The sequence below is a fragment of the Aegilops tauschii genome, chromosome 7 (genome assembly GCF_002575655.3).
Source record: "Aegilops tauschii subsp. strangulata cultivar AL8/78 chromosome 7, Aet v6.0, whole genome shotgun sequence".
Classification (NCBI taxonomy): domain Eukaryota; kingdom Viridiplantae; phylum Streptophyta; class Magnoliopsida; order Poales; family Poaceae; genus Aegilops; species Aegilops tauschii.
In genome coordinates, this window is record NC_053041.3 from 539,258,004 (window position 1) to 539,270,262 (window position 12,259).

Sequence of the window (12,259 nt, forward strand, 5' to 3'; positions counted from 1 at the left end):
TCATTGTTAGAATTGAGGCTAAACATGGGACTGGATGTGAGATTAGAGAAGAAATTAGAGGGGAAGCAATGTCTACTTCTTTAGAATCAAAGAAGAAGAATGAAGTATGCAAGATCGAGAATCCGCAGATCAACAATGAAGGCATCGAAAAGATATTAATCCAACTAGTGGGAGCAGTTATGGAAGTTGGATATCTTCTAAAATGTCTAATTGTGATTCTTATTTTCTTTGGTCTTGCTCTTCTAGCAAAGAATTGATGAATTATTATGTATCCAATGTCTTTGAATGAAATAAAGAAGCAAAGAAATGTGTTTCGGTGGCCGAAATTGAAATGCAAATGAAAAAAAATACTCCGCTAAGTTTAGGGGATCGGCTAGGTCCGGCCAAAACTTAGTGGAAGTCTTTTACTTCGTTAACTTTTTGGGGATTACCTAGAGTTGGCCTTAATATCAGAATGAATAAATGCATCCCTGCCAAAAATAAAATAAAAATGAATAGATGCATAGAGGTGACAGATTTTAGCAAACTATATGTCGCGGCCACTGTTATTTTGCCTTTACATTTGCTGTTAGCAGGGCACTATGCTGCAGCTCTTTTGCACCAGGATGCATTTTATTTTGTTTTTTCTTCCATTATCGTCAATACTGCATGATTCACGTCTAAGTTCCATCGGCCGGACTTGTCAACTACTTGCAGGTCTGCTGTCTTTGTCTAGGCGGCTGCAACTCAAGAATTTCAAACGAAAATAGAAATAAGAATTAGTCAACTCTCTCTTACCCTTCTATAGCAGGCACATATTTTCATCATAGTCAAATGATTGTGCCCGAAGGCTGTATGGCTTGTTTTTTTTTTGTTTGGCAAAAGTGCTGACTTGTTGTTCCGTTGGTGATTCAATCAATGTATGGAACGGGTTAGCAGACACATATTTTCTATCATAGTCAAATCGATGTGGCCGAATGATGCAATGACTTGTTCAGTGATCAATAGTACAAGGGAACGCCTGCAACTCCATTTTTTTAACCAAATATGGTCTACACGCAATTGATTTGACAACTTGGTATGTATCCCCCCGCGCAGCCCACTCTGGCGACAAGGGGGGGGGGGGGGGGGGGGGGGGGGGCGAACCCTAGCCGCGCCGCCGGGCTCACCTTCCCCTCCCTTCCTTGCCGCCGCCTGAGGCAGCCGCCGGGCAAGCCCGGGGCGCCAAGGATGGTGGTGGCGGGGCCTCGGCTGCCCTGCCTCTGCATGGGGAGTCCCAGATCTGGAGCGGCGGCTCCTTTGGCAAGGCATGGCAGGCTCCGGCGAGCAGCCGTGCGGGCGGTGGATCTGGCGTCCTGGCCGCGTGGGTGGCGAGATCCCGGTGGTCGGCGGCGGCTTCTGCGGTGGCCGGTGCGTGCTATCTGGTGCCTCCCCTCATTCCCTGTTCGGCGTGCGGGCCAGCCTGGTCGTGCCGCGCCTTCTTTGGTCGCCGGTTTTGTATAGGAGGCGCTGGTGGTGGCGGGGATGTAGTTCGGGCGAAATCCCTGGCCGGCCATGGTCGGCCGCGCCGACAGCAACGCCTGAGGGCGCCGTTCCCCTCCTTGGAGGCGTCGGTATGGACTGGTCTCCTCACTTCCCCTTCCCCTAGGTCTCCCGGGCAAAAGCCCTGGCTTTGTTGGGCCGCGGTGGCGCTAACGGCGCCGTTCCCTTCTTGAAGGCGCCGCTTTGGGAACCTTGGGGTTGGGTGGCGCTTGTGGGTGGTGGGCGACGACGGTGGTGCGGCCCTATCCTAGCATGGATCTACGTCCGTTGCTTTGAGATGGACTCGCGTAGGTGGAGATCGTCGTTTGGCGTCATGCTGGCGTCGATGGCTGATGACTTGCCAATGTTGACACCTCAATCTGCTCGGGAAGATGGACCAGTGGAAGATGGCGGCGACGACACATGTGAGTGCGTCGGACCGGTTTGTGCTTCGGACCCGGTAGGTGGCTCAGTCGGGGCCTCCGACTTTAGATGTTAGGCTTAGGTGAGAGGTCTGGGTATGTGGCCGAGCTTACACCCCTTCATCATATGGATAGGAGTAGTGGCAGATGTTGCCAAGATGGCGGATTCAGGCATATTGTTGTTCTACTTTGTAAGGTCCTCGAGAATAATCAGTAAAATGGCCGCATGCAACTCCCAGATGCAAAGGCCGGGGGTCATCCTTCTTTTCTAAAAAAAACACAGTGGTATATGGGGTATATTGCAAGGAATATGAGGAAATATACATAATACAGGGCAAACATCCAAAACAATATATTTTATCAATGTATTTTAAAAATGTATACCCCTCCCAAAAGAATGCTTTCAAAAGAACTCAATTTTTTTTTTTTGAGAAATACAAGTTTATTTTTTTAATATGGCTGAAACAATTGTAATATATTTTAAAAAGTATAAATTGCTATGAGATTGCGTGTGAAATTTTTTTGAATTAGATTAAAATATGTCTAAAAATGAAATTGTGAAACATGATGAATTGAAATTAAAATGTTTTTTGAAATAATTTAAATTTTGCATAAATGTATGTAAGATGTTTTTAGAAGTATATTAATCGAAACATGTTTGAAATGTTTCTGTAACTGATTTAAATATGGCTGATATTATTGTAAAAAAATTCACCAAGTTGAGATTGTTATGAAACTGTGTGTAGAATATTTTTGAAATTCATTGATATAATTGAAATATGTTTGAAAAGTTGAAATTGTTGCGATATTATGTGTGGAATATTGTTGAAAGTGATTAATATAAATGATTTTGTTGGATTTTTGTATGAAATGTGTGTGAAAACATTATGAGTTTTTTAAAACAACTAAAAATGGTTGAATATGACTAAATTATTGAAACTGGTTGAAATATGACTATAATTATTTAAATATGTATGAATATATCTAAATTTTAATTATAAAAATATTCAAATGATGAGATTCACATTTTTCCAATTTAACGTTCTGAAATACCATTGAAATTATTAAAAAAATTGAACTAAAATTCAAGAACTTATACTAAAATCCCTTATGAAACTTTCATAAGATATTTTTTTTGAAAATTATATTAAAATTTGAAATCATGGAACTATTTTGGATTTATTTAAATTACTAAAATATATTTGATATTTTTGTTCTACCATATATATTGGAAAATAAATACAACAGAATATAACTAACAAATACTTGGATACCGTCACATTAGTTAGAACGGGTCCGCTATATAACAACCAATGTGGAGCTTCGTTGAAGCCGAACTGACCATGACCCGTTTAGTTTTGTTGCGACACAATAGGCGTGAGAGAAATTTTTGGTCTTGAGGGGAAGATAACAGGGCAGTGCTAGCCGTTGGCCGACCGATAGCTAGCACCAATCAGTCATCTCATATGCCACAAGATTGTCCGACACTCAACCGCTTGATCAAAGCGTTCTGCTCGTCTTTACTCTTAACTCGCACATCTTCACGCACGCTGGCTAGTGAGAAAAAAAGGAACCCTACCGCATCTTGCGTGCCTCCGGTGCGCGACGGTGCGCTCTCGCGCAGGGGAAATCTGGGGTTCCCGCGTCGTTGCTTTGTCGCCGCCACATGAAGTAGTTAACATCCCGCTCGGAAGCAACGCCACTCTCAGCTCGTAGTTGTGTCCATGACCGCCGCAGCTTTGGTCGGCGCTAGTCGCAACAATAGTTGACGCCGCATGCAGCTTTGGTCAATGTCGGTTGCAGCTTTGGTTGACGCTGATCACATGATTGGTTGACGTTAGTCGCAACTTTGCCCATGATCGTTCATAGCTTTGGTCAACCGAGTCACATCATTGGTCGATGTTAGTCACAACTTTACCCTTGACTGGTCATAACTTTGGTCGACACTAATCATTGCATCGACGACCACCACTCATAGCATTAGCGGTGACCGGTTGTAGCACCGGCAGTGACCGATCGCAACATCGACGACCACCACTCATATACTGGTGGTGGCCGATCATAGCACCAACGGTGACCAGTTGCAGCACCAATAACCACTAGTCATAGCATCAACGATGATTGATTGCAGCACCAACGGCCACCACCCTTCTCGTCCTCTCGTTGCAGCTCTGTTCGCCCCCTTGTAGCACCCGTCAGTTGCAGCAGTCGTCGATCTATTTCCCGCAGTATCACCGGTACCCCTATAGCACCACCATCGTGGCACCTGGTCGCAGATCTAGGCGGGAGAAAGGTAAAAATTGTGTGAGAGAAGAAATAAAAAGGGAGGGGAGTGGGAAGGGAAAGAATCTCGATGAAGCTACAAGTCGAAGGAGCCAATGCGAAAAGAAGACGATAGGGAACGAAGGAACGCCGCCACCCAAAGAATAAGATGGGGAACCGAAGAACAACGAGCGGTTTCTAGAGAGCCAAAGCGATAAGGTTTGTGCGGTACACCGTGGGTATAAGTGTCGATCAAGGTGGTTGGTGTCAATGCAGGACAACGAGTGACCGTTGAAGACTGAGATCGTTCACCTAATCCCAAATCATTTGCCTAGATAATATGGGCTATTGGTCCCGATGAACTCTCAAAGCATCATCTTTGTGTGGAACATGTAATGCAGCAGATGAACATAACTGGGTTTCTTGACTCATGATGTGTAGTGGTTGGGGATCTTGTATCTAGAGTGACCGGGCATCTTGCGGAGAGGATCCAAAGGCGACAACTCTAACGTGGGAGTCTTGTCACCATGGCCGAGGACAAAAAAACATCTTTGACTGGACATAATAAACCGAATCTTATAGTGCACGTCGAGAAGAATCATTGAGAGATGTCCAGTGCGGTAACATCGCTACTCTTGATCTTCTTGGGGATACTAAGACTTGCATCGCAGAGGGTGTTAAACTCGATGGACATCATCTCCCGTTCTATGTAACTCGGCAATATGTGGTTCTCCTGGAGAACAGTAGCAGTCTTGATAGCAATGGTTTTGACCAAGATCTCGAAACTTTCCTGAGAGAAGATAGTGAGGGTTTTAGTGTCTATAAATTGGAAGACTTATAGATTTTGAGAAACTAGGCCACCAGTTAGACCACCAGCCCTTTCTTGACCACGTACGGTAGTCCAATAAATTTTGGGTCGTGCAATGACTCAGTTTGGATATATTTTTACTAAACTTTAATACTTGTTTATATAAGTATTCCTTTTCAAATTAAAATTATAATGATATATTATGGTAAATTTAAATTGCACTTCCTAAACAAAGTCATTTTTATTTCAATACATTACACTTTAAAACATGCGTAAACCAAATCCACATAAATAAGCGAAAATAAGAAATGAAAAAACATGTGTCTTTTTGGATTAATATGTTACTCTTGCATTGATATAGTGTATATGTATTTGTGTATCCTTAAATATCTTAATGTCAATATCTAAAGTATTTGGTATAATAAGTATCTTGATAATGGTCTTTATAATTAGTATAGGAAATAACAAAAAATCATAGAGTGCACAAGATGTTTAACATGTGCTTCTTACTTATTAATTGGCAAACTACTTTATAATATATATTTTGTCAAATGTGACTTCATATCACGATAGACGCGATGCCCGTGAGTGGGTGTGGCAGTTGAGATGTGTTGCCGATGAGGAAGACGATCAAGAGGGGCAACACAGTGAGACTTGTGTTCGCCATGGGGACTCAGATTGACTAAAGAAGGTAACGAGGAGGAGAATCTACCTAACCCTAACCACACTGTCACCCTGTTGGAAATATGCCCTATAGGTAATAATATTGTATTATTCTATTTTCATGTTTATAATTAAGAGTTTATATTCTATGTTATAATCGATATGATCCTAGAATATGCGATTCGGTGGAAAACTCATATGCACACGTGAAATGATAAATGGTAAAACCTGATTCCATTCCTAGTCTCGCCTCTAAGACTAGCTCAAGTGTTGTTTGTGATCATGTTTTCCGGATATTGGGATATCACACTACAAAAAAAATACACTTCCGTGATGATACGTGTTTGTCACAGTAGGTCACGTTTTCTGTCATGCATGTACATCCATGACAAATTTATGACAGAATCAAGATAGTCATACCTGTGCTGTCGTAGAATTGTTCCATGACATTACCAAAATTATCATCACGGAAGTGTCCACTTCCATGACGATAAATCGCGTGTCACAGAAGTGCTTTCGTCAAGGGTGACCGACACGTGGCATCCACCGTAACGGAACGCTGTTAAGCTATCGGGTCCGGTTTTGGATCCGATAACCCGTTAACAGCCCCGACCAATGGGGATTTTCCACGTGTAAAATCATCATTGGCTGGAGGAAACACGTGTCGGCTCACCGTTGGGACAGATGTCATCCACTCATTGGACCCAAAGCGCCTATGATACGTCGACACGTGGCACGGCCCAACAGAGGCCCATATAGGTTAAAAAGGCCGGCCCAGTCAAAGGCCCGTAGTACTTACTCAGGTACTAGTGGGCCAGCCCAATAACGGCCTGCTTAATAAAGGCCCATTTATGGCCCGAAGCCAGATCCGGCCCGTTAATTGTTGGCCTAATATTTGGGCCCATTTACGGCCCGAAGCCAGATCTGGCCCGTTAATTGTTCGCCGAATATTTGGGCCCAATTACAGCCCAGTGACTTTCGGCCTGTTAGAGGCCCGATATACACATGGGCCCATTTCAGCCCGGTGTGACTTTCGGCCTGGGAATGGCCCGTGCTGTCCATGGGCCATATATGGTCCGACAGGACATCGGGCCCACTAACGGCCCGTGATAAAGGTGGCAACAGTTAAGCCCAACATGACTTTGGGCCTGTTAAAGGCCTGTCGCATAATTCGGCTCGTTGATGTCTGTACTAAGCTTTCGGCCTCTTAAAGGCCCATGATATCAGTGGGCCAACTAAGGCCCGAGATATATTTCGGCCTGGTAACTGCCCGTGATATAACTGGACCCAAAAAGGCCCCGTCTACATTTCAGCCTGCTGAAGGCCCATCGACGACTAGTGAAAATTGAGGCCCAATATGCATTTCGGCCTGCTAAAGGCCCATGGTTTCATCTGGGCCGTAACAGGCCAGTACAATATTCAGCCTGTTAATGCCCCAACGCTACCTGGGCCAAACTAAGCGCTGGGTCCACAAAAGGCCCAACTAAAATATAGGCCGGTGTAAGTTGTGGGCCTCGCGAAAAGTGTGAAGGCCCCAATGATTTGGGCCCAAGAAAGATTCAGGCCGGCCCAATTGTGGCCCGCTAAACACCAGGCCCTTAGAGGCGAAGGTTTCGGCCGGGTCGACTACATCTGATTTTTTTTCAGATAGCGAATGATGGCAGTAACTAGTAAGAATTAAGAACAAACCTACTCTATACAATAAAGAAATTACGGCATAGTAACTAAGAATAAACGTACACTATACTGTATATTACATCCACTGGACATCGAAGTTCGCCACCAGTGATCATAACGCGCAACGAAGAAGCAGATTACAAAAACTCGGCACCATTGCAGCGTAACAAAATAATACTGAATCAAGACCACTTCCAAGACAGTTCAAGAAAGGTTAGCCTTGCGCGGGAACTGCTGCGCAAGCTGCTGAGCAAGGCTGTGAGACCGGCCTAGCATGTCGGTCATAGCTTCCAGGTGTAGCTGTTTAGCGATGAGGTTCTCATTGGTGTTCTCCGCAATCTTTCGTAGAGATATGACTTCAAGTCAAAGTTGAGTTGCAGAATGCCTTTCTGCTAGAACTTGGGACTGAAGAAGTCGAACTAATTCAGACAATGAATTCTGTGAGCTTGTCTGACTGCTAGTTTCGAGTAACTTGAACACTGCATCAAGACAAGACTTTGGGGTTGTCTAGCTATCTTCAAGATGTTTTGCCTTCTTTGCTGCAATATATGTTGGGTTTGTCTCATAGCCTTCAACAGACTTGTGCATGCCATCAGGCATATCACCCTGAAACAAAGCAGAGAGATGACAGGTTTTGCACGTGTATAAACAAAGATGATAACTGTGCTGTCAATTCCATCCAATTTCAAATTAGAAAATAAAGAGTAAGTTCAAAATATCAATAGCATAATTTCGCATTGTTCATAATGCGGGGAGCTTCACCACACTACTGGATTACCATGTCAACATAACAAGCATAGATGAAGGGCAAAGAAAACCATTGTATCTATTTTGGTTAATGTGCATGGCATGTTGTTCATATCATCAGCCACATCAGTAAGATAAAACTGGAGATGACAAGGTGCAAAAGTGGGCTACTTCACCACACACTGGATTATAGATCCACAAAAACAAGCATACATATAGGGAGTATTGAGTAATGTGCATGGTATGAATAAGGAATTTGGTTTTACAAGTAAAACTTAGAACTTACAGTTCTTGCGAACATGCATTTTGGTAGAAACAGCAAACTAAACAGCAGTAAAGGATAGGGAGTATGAGCAAATTAAACAGCAATTGAGGATAAAGGCTTTATAAGGACTGACTTACATTAACAGTTAACACCGGCTTTATAATGCCCTACATTTTGTCTCCATGTCAAGGGAAGGATAACTCAAGAATTTCAGCACAGAATCTTCCTCATAAGCATTGCCTGTACTCTACATTTTGTAGAGAGTAATTATAGATATGATAATACTGGAAGGGATAGAGGATAATGAAGATAAGATGCAGATTAATGCTACATAATAAACTACCAATCCCTGGAAGTACAAGCATTACAGGACAAAATGTACCATTCGGTGCTCCACTGGTATTCCCTCCAGGTGCGCCACTAATAACCTTATAGGTGCGCCACTAGTAATAAAGGAAGGTGCGCCACTAATAAGGGCTTAAATGCGCCACTAGTAATGTATTTGGAAAACAAAAAAAATCTAAATTTACAGAAAACAACCTATAAGGAAAAATAATTTAAAAACAAAAACTGAAATAGAACCATAATTTTTATTATAGTAAGAATATTACAATGTCTTTACAAGTTTCCAATAAAAGGAAAATTGCAAGGAAATAAAAGAAAATCCTAAAACTAATCTTCTAGTAATCTTTTCTTCTTTTTCTTCACTTTATCCCTGCAAAATGTAACAAAATAAACAGAAAGACAAACAAACTATTTATAACTTGTCAATACTGTCATTTTTTATGCAGAACTAGATATGAGCATATATTTCCAGAATTACATGGTGTGAATATTGTATGAGTAAGATAATAATGGAAATGAATTTTGATAGGAGCCCTAGTGGCTATAGGTAGGCTTGAAGAATTCTCATCGGTTCAAAGCATTGAAAACACCAAATCATTGTACTTATTTTTCTCCCGCAACCATCCTGTTTATGGCTCAAGTAAATCTTTCATGTACAACAACCATGATTGGGAACACTAAGATCCTGATTGAGACATTGCATATGGCATCCTCTAATCCTAACGAATTTGGGACTCCATTTGTGTGTGAAAAAATGTTACAGTACTGACATTGGTGGTATAGGCATAAATGCTGATGTGATGACGTCCGATGAGGCTCCATTTCATGATCCAAATTCCTTCAAATCAAACCGGAGCTCATTTTTTAACAAGGAAAATGTCAATAATTACGACTCAGTGTGACGACTTAGAGACCCCATTTGAGAACCTATTCAACATCACCAACTCAGGTAAGTAACTTAAATATATCACCAACTCGAGCCTACGTAAAGATTTCGTCCACGTAGGCCAAATGTGTGACACCCAAGTTTTTATTTGGATTTTTCAAAAGATTTTATTTGACTTGAGGGGAGTGATTTAAATTTTTTTCTTCAAGAGAACTCTCACTCTCAAATATTTTTCTTTATGGCAAAAGTTTTATTTGGATTCAACCAAGAGCTATCTTTGGTCTTGGAGGTTCTTGCCTTTCACTTGGACTCAAGACAAAATATTTTCACTTGGGATATGACTTTTGAAAGTCTCCTTGAAATTTGCACTATGGCTTTTGGAAAATCCTTTGCCACTTTCAATAATTCCTTCTTGCCATGGCCTTAGTGCAAATCCCCTCTCCTAACCCTTTCCTCACCTTTGGATCATGATCTGCATCAAATCCAGCAAGTTGAACCTCCCCATGTGATTATTTCCATTTATATTCTATTCAAATAAATTTCTGCCTTCTTTTCTAGCACTTGGAGATTTACAAAGGAACTCCACTTTCTGTCTTGATTTTTGCCCCCAAACCTTTTTCCCCTCCTAGTCCTTTGAACCCTCAATCAAGAACCATGAAGATCCACTGGTCTTCAGTTCAAAATTTTCAAACTACACCTGCTGCAAGTTTGGACCAGATTTGTCAAATTTGGTGAAATTCATTCAAAACCTTCTCCAAAAATTCCAAGTAAAATCAGGCAGCCTCTGGGTGCACTGAGTGGTCACCTCACCAAGTTACAGCTCCAGAAAAATTCATCTCATTGCAAAATCTTTCTGTCGAACACCTGCAGTGCACTGTCTATGTCAAGTTCAGAAAGTTCAGAGAACACTGCAGTGGCCTACTGTCGTTTTCTTCAGAGAAGGACGTCGATCTCGCCAGTGCCACCGCGTCGCCTTGCTCCTCATCCCCGCCCTCTTGTTCCTGCACCGCACGAACGCCTGGCGCCTTGCGGGCGTCGGCGACGAGCAGCAGAAGGTGCGCCGCCCCGTGACCGACGCCGGCGGCGGCTTTGCGGGCGCCAGCGGGAGACACGGCGCCGACGACGCCACCCAGCGCCGCCCAAACCACCGGAGGTCGCCGCGTGGCCTTCCACTCCCCCGAACGCGCTGCCGCTCTCGTCGTGAACCGCAGGGCGCGGAGCGCGCTCTCTGCCGCCGTTGAGCCCGTGCGGTCACCTCACCGTGGACCGACGCCATTACGCCAAGACCGACCCCGTTTAGCTGTGAAACGACTCCAGTAACCTCCACTGATGCTGCCTGGCCACTCAAACCTCCTGCCAATCCACTGCTCCGCCGTAATCGCTCGCCGGAGATTCTCCGTTCACGGCCACCCCGTCGATCTGCCTATAAATAGAGGCCCCGAGCTTCAAATCGAGCACCCACCATCCCTGCACTCCCCCTAGAGCAAGCCTAGCCACTGGAAGAGCCCCGAGGAGGTCTCCTTCCTCGACTCCGGCCACCGCGACCCGCCACGGGATCCAGCCCGATTCGCCCCCGTGTGTGCTCGTCCGCCCCCATTCTCTTGCCAGTAGCTTCACCTTGCATCCCTCGTTCTGACCCGCGCCTCAATTCGTAGTTTGCAGCCCTCCACCGGAGTTCCCCATCCTCACCCGAGCCGCCGTCCGCCGGAGATAGTGTCGCCGTCGACGTGGTGCTCCCCATTGGACGAGTCCACCACCCACCGACGCGGAAGAAGACGCTGAAGCTCTTGGTACCCTCCGTTTCTCCTAACTCGCCGTGGTTCGACGCCGGCGTCCACCGCAGTCTTCGGGCGCCGGCGAGCTTTTTAAACCTGACAGGTGGACCCCGCCTGTCAGCCTCTATTCTATTCTCCTTCGAACCGTTTTCTGTTGGCGCCTTCGGGCAAATACGTTTTCTCCTTTGCGCTTGCGCATTCCCAACCGAAGCGTTTTCTGTTTTCTCAGTTAAAACCCTGGAACTTTTCTGTTTCATTACAGATAAGTGCCTGGACAGAGACCTTTATAACTTTTTAATAAAAAGGAATTTTTGAGTGATTCTTTTTTTGACAATCTTCAAATTTTGTCTAGTTTTTTATGGGATTTATTTGAAAAATATTTGGAGAAGTTTCTGTGCAAGTGTTGGTTTTCACGTTAGTACCCGTTTCGTGATTGCCGTAGGTTCCGGAAGAGGTGAAGGAGCTGCGAACTTCGCCGAGCTAGACTCCGACTTCTCCAAACCAGGCAAGCATGTTTTGAACATTTGATATGACAGGTGTTTTACATGTTCACGTGAGAGTTTGTGCGCGGCATATGAGTGTCGGTAAATACCTCGTTGCTTGTAAGGCAACGACCCGGTTGTTCCAAAGTCGCGATGATCTCTGATGAGAGATGGCCTAATCATGTGGTGACATGAAGGGCAGCAAGGTGGTACTGTTGTAGCATACCAGCCTTGCGTCATCCGACTTTCTCCGACGTTAACATGGTTGGAGCCACGTTATCGTTCTTTCCCCCTTCCGTGCTACCACATGTCTCATTGCCAGGATGCGGTTTAGTAAGTTGGTAACCTCTTTCCGTGTACACACCAAACAGAGAGGCCGGGATGATGGTACCTTGGCCCAGGATTAAAGCCAGTCATCCGGTCAGGG